This window comes from Mobula hypostoma, chromosome 24 (assembly GCF_963921235.1).
Source record: "Mobula hypostoma chromosome 24, sMobHyp1.1, whole genome shotgun sequence".
Taxonomy (NCBI): domain Eukaryota; kingdom Metazoa; phylum Chordata; class Chondrichthyes; order Myliobatiformes; family Myliobatidae; genus Mobula; species Mobula hypostoma.
This window is the reverse complement of record NC_086120.1, coordinates 48,463,150-48,483,656: the sequence shown is the minus strand read 5'-3', so window position 1 is coordinate 48,483,656 and position 20,507 is coordinate 48,463,150. Positions and strand designations below refer to the sequence as shown.

Sequence of the window (20,507 nt, the reverse complement as noted above, 5' to 3'; positions counted from 1 at the left end):
TACTAATATTTGTATATCTGTGCACTTGAAATGCCACTGTGACAGTGTAATTTCATTTGGGATCAAGTATCCATCTATCTGTCTATTGAGGTAGTACAAGGTAAAACAATAACAGATTGCGGAATTGGTCGGTGGAACATAAACGTGACTTTCAACTTCACCTGGCCCATTTTGCCTGCACTGTGGGGTCAGGTCATGTTGGACAAGTACAGGGATAGGAATAGTTATGTTTCATGCAGGGCCAAATGGGATTGTCTTGGGTGGGTGTCCTGTCAGTGCCATCCAGTTGGGCTGAAAGGCCTGTTCCTGTGCTATGTGAACATGTTATTTTAATGCCAAAAGATTACATAATCAAACTTGTAGACAAAGAATTTTTCATATGATAAAATGGGTACATTTCCGGATTAATCAAAAAAATGAATTAAAAGCAATGCAGATTTTAAATTTGAGTCACTGAGGTATAGACCCCACCATCCAGGCCACTGCTTCCATCAGGAAGGAGATACAGGAGTCTCAGGACCCACACCTCCAGGTTCAGGAACAATTATAACCCCTTAACCATTGGACTTTGAACCAGAGGGAATAACTTCAGTCACTCCAACTGTGAACTGTTCCCACGACCTATGGGCTCACTTTCAAGGACTCTTCATCTCATATTCTTGATACTTATTGCTTATTCATTTATAATTATTATTTTTCTTTTTTGTATTTGGACAGTTTGCTGTCTTTTGCATACTGGCTGTTCGTCTTATTGGATACAGTCTTTCATTGATTCTATTGTGTTTCTTTTTATTTACTGAATGCCCACAAGAAAATGAATCTCATGGTTGTATATTGTGATGGATATGAACTCTGACAATAAATTTACTGTGAACTTTGAACTTTTGAAGAGGTCAGAGCAGATAGGCAAGGGATGGTGTGGTATGCAAGCAGGACTTGGTCTGTTGGTGGGAACAGACAAGTGATACTCAAGCATTGGGAGGTGAATCTCCTTCTATTCAGCAGTACTTCCTCTGATAATGTGTCAGCCATTTTACAGTTGTCAAATGGTGTTATGGTACATGTTATCTGAGGTAACAATGGAACACTGTGCAGGAACTACACCAGGAAACTGCTCAACACAGATTGTGGAGTATGACAACTTTGATAATAAGAAAGCAGTGAAAAACATGTTTTATTTTGACATACCTCATAAATAAAAATGTTTAAAAATCATATTTCAATATATTTTGCTTATAGTCAAAATAAATTTATTATCAAAGTACATATATGTCACCACAAAACTCACCTTTTGAAAAGGCTTTTAATTAATGCCTTATTTTCATTGGCCAGAAACAGCTGATAAAATTTGGAGTCAAGTCAGGTCAGGTTATCTTGGCCATGTAGCAGTGACTCTGGGAAGGAGATGATAGATTAGTGGAAATCGTCATGTCAGCTTGATTTCCTCTCTCAAGTTAGTCAAAAGGTCAGGTTCAATGATTCAAAGATTCAAAATGCATTTACAGTATTATCAAAGAATGTATAAATTATACAAACATGAGATTTGTTTGCTTCCAGGCAGTTGCAAAGCAAGGAACCTGAAAGAATACAATTCAAAAAAATAAGACCCCAGTTCCCACAGAGAAAGAGAAAAAAACACAAAACAAATGATGCAAACAATTGAAATGAGCAACAGCAACAACAGCATTCCGAACCAAATTGAGTCCTCAGATCCAAATCCCTGGAGCGGCCTGGAGTAGGCCCAAGCCTTGGTATTCAGTTCACCTTTATTTATTCAGTTTATTGTGATAACGAAAGTATCTGTGTTCATGAGTACCATGAAGCACAGCTTGGTGGAGTAATAGTTAGTGTAGCGCTTTCCAGTGCCAGCCAATTCCCACTGCAATCTGTAAGGAGTTTGTACATTCTCCCCAAGTCCACGTGGGTTTCCTCTGGGTGCTCCGGTTTCCTCCCACATTCCAAAGAGCACGGGTTAGGGTTCGTAAGTTGTGGACATGTTATCTTGGCACTGGAAGCATGGTGACGCTTGCGGGCTGCCCCCAGCGCATCCTCGGACTATGTTGGTCACTGACCCCAACAACGCATTTCACTGTATGTTTCAATGTTTTGGTGCAGAGTACTGTACAAAGCTCTTTGTTAGATATCTATAGCTAGGGTGCCTAAGACTTTTGCACAGTACTGTAGTAATTTTATGTATTGCACAGTACTGCTGTTGCTGCTGCAAAAAGCAAATTTCAAGACATATGTGAGTTATGATAAACCTGATTCTGAGATGGGTGTCCATTGTGGACTGAGAGTGGGAAGGGGGAAGGAAGCAGGGAGAGGGGAATCATGATTGGGAAAAGGGGAAGGGAGAGGGGAGGGAGCAGGAAGCACCAGAGAGACATTCTGTAATGATCAATAAACCAATTGCTTGATACCAGTTGACCTTGCCCAGTGTCTCAGGGCTGGGTGTGTCTGTACCCATGCCAACCCCTGCCCTTGGCACACCTTTTCTGCTACCTGATCCACACCCCTCTTGTGGCGCACCACCCTCGCCATTCCCAACATCCTTTGCTTCTGCTGGATCTACAAACTCGCTCCGCTCTCTGCTCCACGTTGACAAACGCAGTGCAGTTCAAAAGTCTTAGGCACCCAAGCCGTATATATGTACCTGTGGCTTTTGCACAGTCCTGTACATGTGACAAATAAAGCTGACCTTTAACCTTTACTTGCAGCATTCTCACAGGAATGTAGCACAATATAAGCAGCACTCACAAGAAAAACATGAACTAATCACGAATTATACATACCTTTACCAGAAAACATAAAACAAAAAAAAAGTCCGTTTTAGTGCAAAGTGGTCATAGTGTTTGCTAAACTGTAGTGAAGAGGGCCTTGCTGGTTGGCTCAGGTTCTGAATGGTTGAAGGGAAGTCACTATTCTTGAACCTAGTTCAAGAACCATCAGAGGGGATAACTTCACTCACCCCGTCACTGAACTGTTCCCACAATCTATGGATTCACTTTCAAGGACTCTTCATCTCATGTTCTGGGTATTTATTTATTTATGTATGTATATATGTATTTGCACAGCTTGTTGGCTTTTGTACGTCAGTTGTTTGTCTATGTTGTTGGATGCAGTATTTCACTGCCGAAGGGTTTCGGTGTGAAACATCGACTGCACTTTTTCCCATAGGTGCTGCCTGGCCTGCTGAGTTCCTCCAGCACTTTGTGTGTGTTACTCTCATTGCCCCTATTGCATTTCTTTTATTTACTGTGAATGCCTGCAAGAAAATTAATCTCTGTAGAGTATAGTGACATATATGTACTTCGATAATAAATTTACTTTGAACTTTAGTGGTGTGGGACTTCAGGCTTCTGTATCCCCTGCCCGATGATAGCTGTGAGAAGGTGGCGTAGGCAGGACGTTGGGAACAGTCAGTATTTTTCATCATCTTTGATTCCTGAAGATGGTGAGAGAAGTGAACTCTGCTCCTTTGATGTTAATGCCCAGGTCATCCCAGGCAGCCTTTCTGCTGTCATCACGAAATGATAAAGGCAGATGTGTGGTGTGAGGATGCTCCTTGTCTGGTTCCTCTCACAGGTCAGCAGACGTGGTCACTGGCTGCGGTCTACCAACACTGCAGGGCTTGTATGTGTCCAGCACGAAGAAGCGGGCAGGAAAAATCATGGTAGGCACTACCCACCCAACAAACTGCCTTTTCCAAAAGCTGGCTCTCTTCTGGAATGTGCTATAGGCTATTAAAACAAAACTTCACTCCATCTTAAACGTTTTTCCCCCAGAAAATCTGATCAACCATTCTAGTTGTTCCCCACCCCCTCTAACTATTACCCACATCACTGCACTGTGAACACTTTAAACTACTGTTTATAATGCTGTTATCATTGTAAATACATGCTGAAATGTATGTACTTATGCACATTTTATTCTGTATCTGTACTTCTAACTTTATTTTTTTATAATTGTTGTACGTTGCCATTTTGTTGTTGCATGCTGCACCCTGACCCACACATCACAGTGAATTCCAGATACACAGAACGTAGACCAGTTCGGCACAAGGACAGGCCCTTCAGCCCACAGTGTTGTGCTGAACCAAATATATTAATAATCTCTTGTACCTGCACAATGTCTATATCCTTCTAAGTTCCTCGCATTCATATGCCTATATAAACATTTATTAAAAATCCCTAATATATATCTGTCTGTGCCACCACCCACAGCACTCACCACTCTCCGTGTTAAAGAAAAACTTGACCCTCACATCTCACTTAAAAGTCTGGATTTGGACCTTTCAACCCTGGGGAAAGGATGCTGTCTGTCTACTCTATCTTTGTCTCTCACAATCTTATAAACCTCTATCAGATCTCCTCTCAGCCTCTGCCGCTCCAGAGAAAACAACCCACGTTTGTTCAACCTCTTGCCCTGTAATCCAGGCAGCATCCCGGTAAACCTCGTGCAACCTCTCCATCCTTCCTGCAGTGGGGCAACCAGAACTGTGTACAATAATATACATCTAAATGTGAATGACGAATAAAGATGATCCTTCATCCCCACCTTAGACTGAGGTCATGAATGGTTACAAGCCACTTAATTGTATTTAGCACCCCAGTCAGGCTTAGCCCTGGCTTCACACAAATCCCAGGCAGGCACATATAACATCAGAGATCATTGCTGAGTGATGAGATTAGAAATACCATGGTGGCATTGTGGTTAGCGCAATGCTATTACAGCTCAGGTTGTTGGAGATGGGAGTTCAATTCTGGCATCCTCTGTAAGCACGTTTGTACATACCTCACTGTGGGCACTTGCGTTTCCTCCAGGTGTTCTGGTTATCTCCCACAGTCCAAAGATGTACCCATCAGTAGGTTAACTGGTCAGTGTAAATTGTCCCATGATTGGGCTCGGGTTGGGTGGATGGGTTGCTGGGGCTATGGCTCAGAGGTCCAGAAGAGCCAGGTCTACGCTGCCTCTCTAAACTAAATAAGAGCAATTTGCTGTAGAGTCCCGAATTTGAAACGTTTCACTGTTTCTCTCTCTGCAGATGCTGGCTGACATGCTGAGTGCTTTTATTTCAGATTTCCAGTGTCTACAGTTCACTGGATTTATCAGAATAGGAATCAATCCTTTGGGATTTTGCAAAACTCTGCTCTCCCATTCTTAGCTGGTGTTCAGCTCAGGAACTAAAACCAACACAACTTCTGCAGTAAATCATAAACATAACAGACTCTGCAGATACTGGAAATCCAGAGCAACACACACACAAAATTCTGGAGGAACTCAGCAGGTCAGGCAGCATCTATGGAAATGAATAAAGAGTCAATGTTTCATCTGAGACCCTTTTTCAAGAACTGTCCTGAGTCCTGATGAAGGGTTTTGGCCCAAAATGGCAATTGTTTATTCATTTCCATAGATGCTTCCTGGTCTGCAGAGTTCCTTCAGAATTTTGTGTGTGTAATTTCTTTTATGTTGGCGCATGGCCAAGTGGTTAAGGAGTTCGTCTAGTGATTTGAAGGTCAATAGTTCAAGCCTTAGCTGAGGTAGCGTGTGTGTCCTTGAGCAAGGCACTTAACCACACATTGCTCTGCGACGACACTGGTGCCAAGCTGTATGGGTCCTAATGCCCTTCCATTGGACAACATCGGTGGCGTGGAGAGGGGAGACTTGCAGTATGGGCAACTGCTGGTCTTCCATACAACCTTGCCCAGGCCTGCACCCTGGAAACCTTCCAAGGCACAAATCCATGGTCTCATGAGACTAACGGATGCCTATTATTATTGTTATATTTTCTTTAATAGCACAACAGACAGTGTTCTGTGTTGTCCGAGAAAACACTTGCAGTACACCTCTAACTAATCCAAGGAAAGGCCTCTTGTGTCATTTGATGCGATCTGTGCTCTTTCCATGGTGTTATTGGGGACTTGTTAGTCTTGTCTGTATAGACTGGGTTCTTTAATTACATGCACATCAGCAAATGACTGCACTGCAGAAGAAAGAACAAACTGGTCCTTGCGCGCTGCCTTTCGTATCTCTTGACTACCCCACTGCGTTTCGCAGCTGATCATTTGGAAAATGTACTCCCTGTTATTTCAAGAACGCTGCAGTCGATATGTGCGGAGCAAGGTCCTGTAAATAGATAACGAGTTAAATGAGTAATTCATCTGCTACAGTGTTGTTGATTCAGGGATGGATATTGGCTAGAACAGCCAACAGAACTCTCTGTACAGTGAAAATCTGCCCTGGGCATTTCCAAACCCAGCTGGATTGGCTAATGGGGTGACACAGTATTGTAGCAGTTTGCATACGACTATCACAACACCAGTGACCCAGGTGGTATACCTGCCGCTGTCCGTAAGGAGTTTGCGTTTTATCTTATTTAGGGATACAGCACAGAACAGGGCCTTTTGGCCCAATAAGCTGAACTGCCCAGCAATCCACATGTTTAACACTGCTCTAATTGCAGGACAATTTGCAATGACCAACTAACCTGTTAACTGGTACGACTTTGAACTGTGGGAGGTCTTGAGGAGAACATACAGGCTGCACCAACATTGAACTCCGATCTCTGAGTCTGAGCTGAAACGGTATTGCGGCAACCGCTTTGCTCCTGTCGCACCCCAGGTTTCCCCTGGGTGCTGTGCTTTATTTTTATTTAGCGATACAGCGCGGAGTAGGCCCTTCCAGCCCTTTGAGCCACGCTGCCCCAGCAACGCCAACAATCCCGATCAACCCTAACCTAATCACAGAACAATTTACAACGGCCAATTAACCTACCTGTGCATCTTTGAACTGAGGGAGGAAATCTGAAGACCCACGCATTCCACGGGGACGATGTATAGAGAATCCTTGCAGAACCGCACCAGAATTGAACTCAAAACTCCGGAATGCCCTGAGTTGTAATGGTGTCACTCTAACCGCTACGCTGCTGTGGTGCCCTAGTTTCCCCCCACATTCCCAAGACGCATGTGTTAGTGGGTTAATTGTTCACATGGGTGTACTTGGGTGGCACATTGGGCCAGAATGGCCTGTAATCGTGCTTTATCTTAAAGAAAAAGGGTATTTGAGCCAGTTAATACAACAAAAGATGATGATTTATTCAGTATAAAGGTAACTTGTAACAATGAATAGTTTCATAGGTCAAGGTGCTTGCATAAATAACACAGAAATAAAGCAAATAAGTTGATTGTGGGTTGCATAAAGTGAATTGAGCAAGTGTGGATTGTAAAAGAGGTAAATTGCATTCAAGAAGATTGGACCTAGGGCCACAATCACAATCAGGGTTCGATCTCCACCTGCTGTCTGCAAGGTATTTGTACGTTCTTCCTGTGACCGCATGGGTTTCCTCCAGGTGCTCCTGTTTCCTCCCACAGTCCAAAGATGTACAATTAGGGTTAGTAAGTTGTGGGCATGCTGTGTTGATGCTAAAGCCGGGCGACGCTTGTGGGCTGCTTGCAGCCTGATCCTCGCTGAGCTGTTTTGACACAAAACGATATATTTTATTGTAGGCTTAGAAGTACATGTGACATATAAAGCTAATCTTTCTTTCTTTTTTTACCACATTAGGCCGAATTGCATTTTATGCAGAAATAACAATTTGAATACAGTATTTTACCAAGCTGTGCATGTTCAATAATCCTTCAATATAAATGTCAGTGAAGAACCTCCATAAATTTCAATGTTTCAGTTTGAATAAATAATGCCTCTGAATGGAACTCAGACCACATGTTTTGTTTTTTTTTAACTGAACACACATTCTTGAATCAGACCCAATAAAGAACAGCAAGCTACCTTAGAAGCTGCACACACTGGCTGGCTTAGCTGATGCGTTGTTTCCAGATTGTGGTTCTGCCACGTTGCTCTTTCCTTCATGCTGCAGGCAAACTGCAAGGCCAAGAGGACATTCTCTGTATGAGAAGTATCCAGTCCTGATGATGGGTCTTGGCCCAAAACGTTGATTTTCATCTTTATCTTTACATACAAAATGCTGGAGGAACTTAACAAGTCAGACAACATCTATGGAGAGGAAGAAATGGTTGACGTTTGGGCTGAGACCCTTCTTCAGGACTGGAAAGGAAAGCAGAAGGTGCCAGAATAAGGAGGTAGGGAGAGGAGAGGATAATAAGCTAGAAGGTCAGAGGTGAAGCCAGGTGGGTTTCTTCTTCTCCGGCCCTTTTTCCACCTATCACCTCCCAGCTTCTTGCTTCATCCCCACATCCCCACCCACTTGGCCTCATCTATCACCCTCTAACTTGTCCTCCTTCCTCTTCTCCCAACTTATTATTCTGTCACCTTCCCCAATTCCTTTTCAGTCCAAATGAAAGTTCTCAGCTTGAAACGTTGACAGCTTTTTCAATTCCATAGATGCTGCCTGACCTGCTGAGTCTCTCTAGCTCTGGTGCGTGGATCGGAGGGGAATAGTGGGCTATGATCCATGTGCGGGTCAATGGGACTAGACAGAATAACAGTTTGGCATAGACTAGATGGACCAAAGGGCCTGTTTCTGTGCGTAGTTCTGTATGACTCTGTTTGCTATCATTTTCCTATTCGCTCAGCTAATCAGACTCTCTCTGTGATCTTTTGGTACCCACCTCACAGCCTGCTTCCCCCCACAACTTTCACATCATTTGCAAATCTGCAGCGAGCACCTTTGCTTCCGTTCCTTGACCAGTTGCAATTCCAGCACTGATTCTCGCACCATCACAGCTGGTTACAACTTGAAAGTGACCTCTATAATCCCTGCTCACTTCTTACTGATAACCAGCTACTTCATCAGTACGTGCTGGTATAAAGTCTGTAACTTGAAAATCATGACCTCTTATTTAGCAAAGTAGACTTTGCTGAACTTCATTTGGAGATCGAAGCACAAGAGTTTCTGCAGATGCTGAAAATCCAGAGCAACACACACAAAATGCTGGAGGAAGTCCGCAGGTCAGGCGGAATGTGGAGAAGAATAAACAGTTGAGGTTTCGGGCCGAGACCCTCCATCAGGATTGGACAGGAAGGTGGCAGAAGCCTGAATAAGAAGGTGGGGAGAGGGGAAGGTATACAAGCCAGAAAGTGATTGGTGAAGCCAGAGAGGGGAAGGTGGGTGGGTGGGGAAGGGAGGATGAAGTAAGAAGCTGGGAGGTGATACATGGAAGAGGTAAAGGGCTGAAGAAGAAGGAATCTGATAGGAGAGGAGAGTGGACCAAGGGAGAAAGGGAAGGAGAAGGGGCACCGGAGGGAGATGATAGGCAGGTGAGGAGAAGAGAATATATATGAGGGGAGCCAGAACGGGGAATGGAAAATGAGGGAAAGAGGAGAACTTGTCAGAAGTTAGAGAAATCAATGTTAATTCTGTCAGATTGGAGACCACCCAGATGGAATATGAGGTGTGGCTCCCTGAGAGTGGTGTCATCCTAGCACTAGTGCAGACCACAGACCGACATGTCAGAATGGGAATGGGGATTGGCCACTGGGAAATGCTGCTTGTTGAAGATCTAAATATGTTGCACCTATTTTGATTTGTTTTGAAGTCAGGGTAACAAAATATGTGGACAGTGATATCGGACATATTTTAAACGAAGTGTGATTCACCAGAGGCACAGAATGGACTCTTCAGTTAATGCATGGACATTCTATGTTGAATGTCAACTGGTTCAGGAGACCAAATCGCTCTTGCTTTGAAGCACTGTGCCAAGCATTTCGATGGGTCATGCAACAGATTAAAGACCTTTTAAAGAGCCACAGGACACATAGGGTGAAATGGCCCGAATCAAAGGCATTAATATTTCATGAGGCAAGCAATCATGCTGTTTAACTGGGCTGGGTTGTGTCGCAATTTCACAAGTAGGCGTGACTGTACTAGCACAAGAGATACCATGCGATAAAAATATGCTTTCCTGGAGCATATTCTCAAAATCATCTAACTATTAGACCTTGGAAAGGAATTTTCTGCTTTTTGAATCATTCTTTATTTAGATGCTTAAATTATTTGTTTCAACTTCTTTATCCTCAACAACGTTCACTGCATTCATCATAACTACTTTAAATAATTTTTTCATATGTCTGTATCCCAACATTTCAGGGAAAATACTTTCAATGGATTCTGGTTAATTGGGCTATCAGTTAATCAGGCCAGCCACTTATTTGGGACAACAAAGAACAAAAACTAATAGAGAATATAACTTTGTTTGTTTGGGACACTGTGCCGCTTAATTGGGACAGGGGACTGTTATGAACAGTTTCTAACTCATGTCAGCCACACGTATGTATGTGGCAGATACGCACTACACCGTGATTAGAGCAAACCATTTTTAAATAGTGTCAGATACGTGTGTTTGTGTTCAAAAAGCAGTGATTTTTGTCACTGATAGTTGGTGAGAAATAAACAGTAAGACAATTCACTGCAGTTTCAAGCATTCAAGCTTGGAGATGCCAGAAATGGCCAGGAATGAAAATGAAACAATTTCACTACTTCAGCCCGGTAGGAGCTATGAAGTATTTGAAGGTATTGATAATCATCTTGAATGTTACAATGAAAATAAAGATTTAGAGGATGCAATCATTGAAAGCATTGTGTGAAGGTAGTCCACTAGATCTACACTAGGTGTCTGCGCTGATTTAGTTCATTTACAGTAAATCAAAAGAACACGGCAGTGTACACTGGATGAATTCCTCTATCGATAATTATTAGGAACTAATATACAGTTTTTTAGTACTGTAGTAGTATTGTTAGTGTTCTAATTCTGATTTTATTTAAATACATAATTTGTAACTTAGTTGAATGGTAGTTTGCCTTTGGGACATTAAGAAAAAACCTTTTTAATGGTTTCTATGAAACTTCAGCTAATTGGGGCAGCTGCATAAGGGGCCAAAATGTACTGGTCCCCATGTGTCCCAATTAACGTGTTTTGAGGTAGAGGGCTTTGAGCAGAGTTGGGTGTTAAGCACTGTGTAGATGCAATCGGTAAAGGGCTTTGAGCAGAGTTGGGTGTTACATACTGCGTAGATGCAGTTGGGTTGTCTGATGGGAAGTGGCAGGCAGGTTCTGTGATGTGTTCGAAATGAAACTCATTCCATAATATGAGATAAAAACTGTAAGTGCTGGAACTTCATGGAGTTCAGTGAGAGGTTCCAGACAAGGAATGCTGACTCTGTTCCTCTCCACAGGCACTGCCTGATCTATTGAGTGTTTGCAGCACTCTCTGTTTTTATTTCAGGTCTCTAGCAACTGCAGTATTTTTAAAAAAAATTTCATACCATGGTGTGGTAAGATATAATAATCTTGATGGTTGATTGGGTGGTTAAGAAAGTTGATAGAGAGATTAAGGAGGTGTATGGTATGTTTTGAGACCCTTTGACACACTTACTAATCAAGAGCCTATCAACCTCTGCTTTAAATACACCCAGCGACTTGGCCTCCACAGGGTCACTGCCATCTGACTAAAGAAATTCCTCCTCATCTCTGTTCTAAAGCACATCCCTCTATTTTGAAGCTGTGCCTACTGGTCCTACTATTGGAAACATCCTCTATTGGCGCCTTCCCTATCTTGGCCTTTCAATATTCAATCGGTTTCAATGAGATCCTCTCCTCCCTCTTCCTTCTAAGTTCCATACAGTACAGGTCTCCATTTCCATTTTCTTTCTCGAAAATGTTCTTATCTAGGTTCACATAAATGTGACAGTGTGTAGGCAGAAGGAATTAGTTCAGTTGGACATTTAATTACTAATTTAATTTGCATAAACATGAGAAAATCTGCAAATGTAGGAAATCTGGATTGATGAAGGGTTTTGGCCTGAAACGTTGACTGTTTATTCGTTTCCACAGTTACTGCCTGACCTGCTGAGTTCCGCCAGCATTTTGTGCGTGTTGCCGCTAATTAATTTAGATTGACACAACAATTGTAGTCGAAAAGGCCTGTTCCTCTGCTTCGCTGTTCTGTGTTTTATGTGTGATCTGGAATGCCCTGTCTGAAAACGCTGGGGCTCACAGATTGGATAAAAATATGACTGTTAAAACAAAAACTGCAAGTCTGGAGAATGAACGCTTGGATGAGATTGACTGGATTTCTTTACAAAGCTCGGAGGGCTGACTGGTCTCTTTCAAGGTTGTGATAGTACTATGCCTCTCCATGTGATCTGGAATAATATATCAGGCATTTAGGGTCATGGCTGTGAATGGCCCACTATTGATACTTCTTGGATCAGGAGCTTATCGTCTGAGGAACTGAAGTTCTTCCTTTTTCACTCTCCCGCCACATTCTCATCGCATTAATAATTTGTATGTACAAATATGTTCCCAAAAAAAGTTAAGCAAAAGAATTAAACTAAGGTGGCTTTTGAGTGAAGGAACTTCAACCTAAGTTGATTTTTCATTGTTAATAAAGTTGTTCTGGAATGAATTGATGCTAAATTTTTGATAACTCAATATTGGTTAGCATGCGATACTTATATGTCAGTACATGGTGGGAAAATGCCGAGATTGTGAGCTCGTGTCTCACCTAGAGCACATATGGGTGGCACGGCAGTTAGCACAACACTTTACAGTACAGGAGACCTGGGTTCAGTTCCCTCTGCTGCCCGTATGTTCTCCCTGTGACTGCGAGCATCTTCTTTGGGAGCTCCAGTTTACCTCCCACGATGGTACAAAGATGTACATGTTGGTAGGTTAATCGGTCGTTGTAAATTATCCCATCCTTAGGCTAGGGTTCACGTGGGGGGGGGGATGCTGGGCAGCGTGGTTCGAAGGGCAAGAGGGGCCTATTCCACGCTATATCTCAATAAATAAAAATTAAATGTTGGCCTGCATGTGTAGGTGGATTGAGTTCAAGAGCTGTGAGACCGTGTTGCAGCTCTATAAAACTCTGGTTTGACCATGTTTAGGACTCTATGTTTAGTTCTGGTTGTCTCATTAAATAGGAAGGAAGTGGAAGCTTTAGAGAGGGTGCAGATGAGGTTTACCAGGATGTTGTCTGGATTAGAGAGCATGTTTTACGATGATAAGTTGAGCAACCTAGGGCTTTTCTCTTTGGAGTAAAGGGGGATGAGAATTGACTTGATAGAGGTGTACAAGATGGAAGGAGGCATAGTTCGAGTGGACAGCCAAAGACTTTTCCCTGGATGGAAACAGCTAGTATGGAGGGGTGGGCATAATTTTAACAAATTTGGTGGAAAGTATAGAGGGGATGTCAGAGGAAAGTTTTTTTACATGGAGAGTGGTGGGTATATGGAACATGCTACCAGGTGGTGGTGGTGGTAGATGCATTAAGGGCACTTAAGAGACTTCTCGACAGGCACATGATGAAAGGAAAATGGAGGGCTATGTGCAGGGAAGGGTTAGATTAATCTTAGAGTTGGTTAAGAGGTTGACACAACATCATTGGCTGAAGGGTCTGTACGGTGCTGAAGTGATCCATGGTCTATGATAGAAACATTCTTCACTCTCTTAACGCTGTCCTTAGTAGAGAAAGTCAAGTAGTGGCTTCCATGGAAAGATATCCTGTGTCTGCAGCCCCAGAGTGGTCATTGAAAGGCTCTTTTACCTCTTTGAGTCAAGGGTTCAACCTTTTTTATTTCATAGACCCTTACCATTAACCAAGGGACCCCAGGTTGGGAACTGCTGGTTTAAGCTGTAGTCAAAGAGCAGAGAAACAGGAAATCTGGCCAATTGAGAGCCTTATTGAAGATTACTTATAACTAGGAGAAAGGTTCCAGTATCTGGATTCTTCTGAGTGTCCAGCAGCGGAAAGGTTATATTCTCTCTAAAACTTCAGTTTCACATTCACCATTTTCCAAAGCTTAAGCCAGTTTGAAAATCAGGTGTGGATTTTGCATCGTCCCACCATTTGAAGTTTACTAGTTAAAGGTGCAAACAAAAGATTTGGGAAAATATGAAGTAGGAACAGGAGGAGGTGACCTAGCCACTCCAGTGAGGTGTAGCGTAGTGGTTGGCACAACAGTATTACTGCTTGGGGTGTCTGAGCTCAGAGTTAAATTCCAGTGCTCTCTGTAAGGAGTTTGTACGTATGTGTTTCCTCCTGGTGACCTGGTTTCCTTCCACAGTACTGGTCAGTTGGTTAATTGGTCATTGTAAATTGTCCAGCGATTAGTCTAGGGTTAAATAGGTAGGTTACTGGGCAGCGCGGCTCAAAGGGCCAGAAGGCTTGTTCTGTGCTGTATCTCTAAATAAAGTTAAAGTAAGTTTTCCACTATGAGTAAGATCAGGACTGATCTGGGAATTTCAATCATTACCTCATCCCATGTTTATATAGCAAGAACGTCATGATGGTAGTTACAGCTTTTGTCAGATGATCAAATAGTTCTTCGAATTTCCATATCTTCTAAATCATTCACTGCCTTCAGAGTAAATATTTTTAATAATTATTTCATTGCGTTGACCAAGGGCTATTATTTCCTTGGTGCATTAATCATATTGACAGTATTACATTTTGAATCTTTAAAAAGAGCCTTAATTAAAAAAAAGACTTACTTACTTACTTAAGCCCATCATCCCTACTGAGGCATAAGCTGCCGATAGCAGCTCGGCAGAATCCTCTGTCCTGGGCCAGTCTTTCAAGCTTTCAAGGTGCAGCCCATCGAAGATCCTTCCTCTCCCAGAGATGAGGTCATTGGAACTTCTGCTGGTGTTTCTGTGGCTCTAGGTTTTTACAGGATGAGTTGTTAGTCCCGTGCCCAACCTCCTCCTTTCGCAGTCGGGCTTGGGACTATCCATGGCACAGTCTGATAGAGTGTACAAGATGATAAAAGGCAAAGATTGACTGGACAGCCAAAGACTTTTCCCTGGATGGAAATTGCTAATATGAGGGGGCATCATTTTTAGGTGATTAGAGGAAAGTATAAAGAGGATGTCAGAGGTAGGTTTTTACACAGAGAGTGGTGAGTGAGGCAGATATTTTAGGGACATTTACAAGGCTCAGTCAGACAAATGGATGATAGAAAAATGGAGGGCAATGTGGGAAGGTTAAGGGTTAGATTGATCTTAGAGTAGGTTAAAAAAGTCAGCACAACATCATGGGCCATGATGGAGCTGGCTGAGTTTACAACTTACTGCAACTTTTTCTGATCCTGTGCAGTGACCCTTCCATACCAGACAGTGATGCAGCCAGTTAGAATACTCTCCATAAAACATCTGTAGAAATTTATGAGTGTCCTTGGTGACGTACAAATTCCCCTTAAGCACCTATTGAAATATAGCCGGTGTCATTCCTTTTCTCGAAGTGCATCAGTATGTTTGGCCCGGGAAAGGTCTTCAGAGATGTTGACACCCAGGGACTTGAAACTGTTCACCCTTTTCGTTTCTAATCCCTCGATGAGGACTGGTGTGTGTTACCTAGACTTCCCCTTCCTGGACTCCACAATCAGCTCCTTTTATGAAAATTAATTTTAAAAATGACCAGCTCATTACTAGTAGAACCATCCTGGTCAGTGTTATTTTACTTGAATCATTTTGTTTTTACAGATCTTGAACAGTTTACTTTTATTAGGAATACTGACTCCCTTTGTCTTCAAGGCTGCATCTTATTTTTGCTGTCAACCTCGTTCAGAAATAATTGGGGGTCGAACACCTAACTGGATGAATCAGGAAATCCAAGATTGTTCAGAGGTAGCTTGGCTCCTTTCTCGGGCTTTGCAATCAAATGAAACTTGAAACATTTTCATTTGCATAAAGATAGAGTCATAATTAAAGCTGCAGTTGGTTTTTAAACATCAACTTAAAGGGATAGGCACCAAGCAGACAAAATAAAATTACTTCTGACATAACGGCTCTAATTAAGATTGTTGTGTTCAGTTGGATTTCAAAACCTTCCCGTTTAAAATTTTGATTGCCAACACTGGCTTCCTCAACCACTGCCCAGTCTACAAGCTTACAGCGGGCCATTGCGTCTGCTGAGAAGCACACTCAGTCGCCACTTTATTAGGTACACTTATATGCCTGCTCATTAATGCAATTAACTAGTCATCCATGAAAGCATGCTGACATGGTCAGGAGGTTCGGTCGCTCAGAGTAAACATCAGAATGGGGGGTGCCTTTGACCGTGGAATCATTGTTGGTCCAGACTAAGTGGTTTGAGTATCTCAAAAACTGCTGCTCTCCTGGGATTTTTGCGCACAGCAGTCTCTGGAGTTTACGGAGAATGGTGTGATAAAGAAAATCTAGTGAGTGGCGGTTCTGTGGCCGAGGAGAATGGCCAGACTGATTGAAGTGCAATCCAGCAGTGATGTGCAGAAGAGCTTCTCTGAAAGCACAGCACATCGAATCTTGAAGTGAGTGGGCTACAGGAGCAGAAGACCATAAATTTCACTCAGTGGCCGTTTTAGTACAGGTTCCTAATAAAGTGGCCACTGAGTGATTTTACCCGTTCCCTTGTCATATCATGATTTGTTTTTTTCCTAACACTGGTCAAATTATTTCCTTTACAGTGGCATCTACACCTCCATTCTGACTTTGTCACCTCTGTTCTCTCACACACTGCATTTTGTGATCTTAAAAAAAAATAATTGTAACACTTTCTCTTCGTATGCATTTTTATTTTTCTATTTTTATTTCTATGTTTGCTATTTTTCTCACTTACATTGTCTTTTCCAAAAGCTCCCTTCTGGAAAACACTTATGTCTATTAAAATAAAAACCATGCCAGTTTCTTGCTCCAGGCGATTAATTTGATCAACCATTCTAATTAAACCCCCACCCCCACCCTCCTCTATCTATTACCCATGTCACTGCACTGCTCTGTAAACACCTTAAACCACTTTTTATAATGCTGTTTACAATGTAAATACATACTGGTATTTATGTATATATGCACATACAAACCTTTATAGATGTGTGGTGGAGAGTATATTGACTGGCTGCATGACAGCCTGGTATGGAAACACCAATGCCCTTGAATAGAAAAACCTAAAAAAAAGTAATGGATACAGCCCAGTCAATCACGGGTAAAGCTCTTCCTGCCACTGGACACATCTACATGTAGCATTGTTTTGCAGAAACGCGGCATCAATCATCAGAGACACCCACCATCCAGGTCGTTCTCTCTTTTCACTGCTGCCAGCAGAAGGGAGGTCCAGGAGCCTCAGGACCCACAGCACCAGGTTCAGGAACAGTGATCACCCCTCAACCATCAGGCTCCTGAATCAGAGGGGATAACTTCACTCGCCCCACCACTGAACTGTTCACCCAAACTACGACTCACTTTCAACGGCTCTTCATCTCATACTCTTGATGATTATTGCTTGCTTATTTATCTATTTATTATTATTATTTCTTTCTTTTTGTATTTGCACAGTTTGTTGTCTTTTGCAGTCTGGTTGGCCTGCCTGTCGGTGCAGTCGTTCATTGATTATGGTAATTATTCTCTTATGGATTGCGTATGCTCACAAGACAATGAATTACAAAATTTTATTTTGTGTAATTGTTGAATGTTGATGTTTTTCACTTCAAAAAAAAATTTATTTAAGAGATACAGTGCAGAACAGGCCCGTCCTGTCGCTAGTCACCCTCTGACCAACACACCATAGCAAATTCCTAATAGATAAAACTGTGTCTGCCGAATAAAGATATAAATATGTCTGTTGAATAAAGGTGACCCTTGATCTTTGATCTTGTTGCCTTGGAAAAGGTTTTCAAATACATTGTGGTATTGGTTTAGCTATACTGGATTATACTTAGCAAAATAATTTTACAATAGTTATTTCTGCACATGAAAAATTCTAAGGATACCCTTGGCTTTGATGTCTAAATCCTTTCCTCCATTCCTTATACTGAGCTATGTAACTTCTACAAATGTTTATGCTGTTCTTTATATTAACATTCTCCAAACGTAAGACATGAACAAGCACATTAGCTGTGTGTTATGACCGTGTCCTGGATGGTCAGAGTCCTTCACGATGGACTCGAATTCATCCAGCTCCATTATGGACACTAGCTTCCCCAAATCGAGGTCATCTTCAGAAAGCGGTGCCTGAAAGGGTGGGATCCATGATTAACCACACCCACCACCCAGGACTGCCATTTTCTCATTGCTGCTCTCACGGAGGAGATACAGGAACCTGAAGATACATGCTCAATATGTTAGGAAAAACTTCTTCCCTCCTCCGTCAGATTTCCGAATAGTACATGAATTCATGAACACTACTGCGCTACTTTTGCTCCCTTTTAGCTCTACTTGTTTTTCTTATTGAGAGTAATCAGCAGGCTTCATGCCCAGTTGAGATAGGGACAGGCCTGCCTTAGCATCCGGCAGACTGGGCAGATGAGACCCACAGTGAGGACCAGCAGCCAGGAAGACAGTTCTGCAATGCTCCGTGGAGAGCAAAAGGCATGACAAGGCACAGGAGAAGTCATGGTCATCCACTGAAAACAAGGAAGACCCCAGTTGTGATGACTACATGTACCATTGGACCCAGACTTCTGAAGTCGAGAGAGTGGAACTGCCCCAGTTCAAAGGTTTTCCCACTTTAAAAACTCTCCTGCACAGATTTCCTGTCAATATCGACACAATGGACAAGCACTTTTTTCTTATTGTAATTTATAGTATATTTTATGTGTTGCACTGTACTTCTGCCACAAAACTACAAATTTCACAACGTATGTCAGAGATATTACATCAGATTCTGATTCTGGACATGATAAAATGTCACTTGTATTTTGTGAATACACCTTTAAGGGCTCGTCTGTGACTCACAGCTGCAGTGCAGGGTGCTGGCAGATATTATTTCACAGCTGATCTTGATCTGTTCAGCAATGCTGTTGAAACTGGCAGACTGTAGTATTACACAGGGAAACCTTGCTGTTCTACAGCACTCTGCAAATGTCTTAGGCACATATATCTCTATCTAGGATGCTGAAGACTTTTGCATAGTACTGTCATAATTTTATGTATTACACTGTACTGCTGCTACAAAAAAAAACAAATTTCATGACATGTACGTGATGATAAACCTGATTCTGATATGGGTCTCTATTGTGGACTGAGAGTGGGAAGGGGGCAGGGAGAGGGGAATCATGGTTGGGAAAAGGGGAAGTGAGAGGGGAGGGAGTGAGAAGCCCCAGAGAGACATTCTGTAATGATCAATAAACCAATTGTTTGGAATCAAATCACCTTGCCCTGTGACTCAGGGGCAGGTGTGTCTGCACCCACGCCACCCCCTTGCCCCCACCCCAGCACTCCTTCTCTGCCACCTGTCCTACACCCCCCCCCCCGCGGCACTCCATCCTCCCCATTCTCAACATCCTTGGCTCCTGCCAAATTTACAAACTCTCCCTTTGCGCCACGTTGACAAATACAGTACTGTGCAAAGGTCTCAGGGTTCAGGCATCCTAGCTGTATACATATGCCAAGAGCTGTTGCACAGTACTGTACATCATACGCAGGGAGTCTTGTTCTGGAAACCTTACAATTCAGAATTAATTTGGATCTTCTTAAACAGTGTCAAGCTGTCACACAATGCTGTAAAAAGTAGGAAAGGTATTTTTAAACTTACGTCTAAAATTCTGTTCAGAATCTGGATCAGGATTGTTATCACTGATGGATGTTGTGAATTTGCTGCTTTGCAGCAGCAGAACAGTAGTCACAAAATAGACTATAAATTACAAAAGGAAATATATATAAAAGATAAATAGTGCAAAAAGAGAGCAAAAGTAGTGAGTTTGTGTTCATGGCTTCACTCTTGGTTCAGAAATCTGATGGCAGGGCTGTTCCGAAATGTTGAGTGGATGATAATTGGCACCATTTTGAGTTGATGGTTTTAGATTTCTGAGTTCTGTTGTGCTTTTTATATTGATTTAAAACTCCTGAGACTAGAAATGTACAAGTTCCATTTCCAGGTCTGTGCCAGTTTGGGTTTGTAACCGTATCAGTAAGCTGAGAGAGCACAGGCTGTCTTAATTTGCCTAAATTTCCACCCTTTTCTCCAGAGAAATGCCCTTTTTTGGAAACAAAACAAGGAATATCCTCATGAGAAAGTAAAACCTTTAGTAAATGTCTGGTCTTTATAAAGTACAGTCAGATGTGCAACTGCTGAATGTTTATATACATTTTAATATTTTTGTACACATCATTTTATCTGACATGTTATACAGTAGATTTGTTTTACTTTTGTGTATTAATTTATGAATATTCCTGTCCTAACAGTAACTTTCAAAGTTCAAATTCAAAGTAAATTTATCAAAATACATATATGTCACTATATCCTACCAACAAATTTCACAACAGTTGCCAATGATATTAATCTTGATTTTGAGTCTGCTTCTGGGTCTGAGATCCACAACCACCACTTTATCATTTCCTGTCAGTCACCTTATATACAGACACTCCTGACCTTAGCATCACTTTATGGACATAGAATCAGTCTATGTATATAAGCTATCTTATGCATGTATATTTATTGTGCTTTGTTATTATTAATGTGTTCTTTACCTTATTGTGTTTTTGTTTGTTCTGCGTCGGATCCAGAGTAACAATTATTTTGTTCTCCTTTACACTTGTGTACTGGAAATGACATTAA

At 42.1% G+C, this 20,507-nt stretch overlaps 1 protein-coding gene across 5 annotated transcripts in view; it reads left to right on the top strand.

Moving 5' to 3' along the window:
* Nucleotides 1-20,507, top strand: part of LOC134337222 (nuclear factor 1) — a 501,291-nt gene that overhangs the window by 202,922 nt on the left and 277,862 nt on the right. Inside the window, exon 4 of one of the 5 annotated variants that reach the window (XR_010015952.1) lies at nucleotides 15,461-16,710. The exons of the other annotated variants lie outside the window; for them this stretch is intronic. The gene's annotated coding sequence lies outside the window, so the exon portion shown is untranslated. Of the gene's footprint in view, nucleotides 1-15,460; nucleotides 16,711-20,507 lie in introns of those variants that run through there. 5 annotated transcript variants of the gene reach the window in all.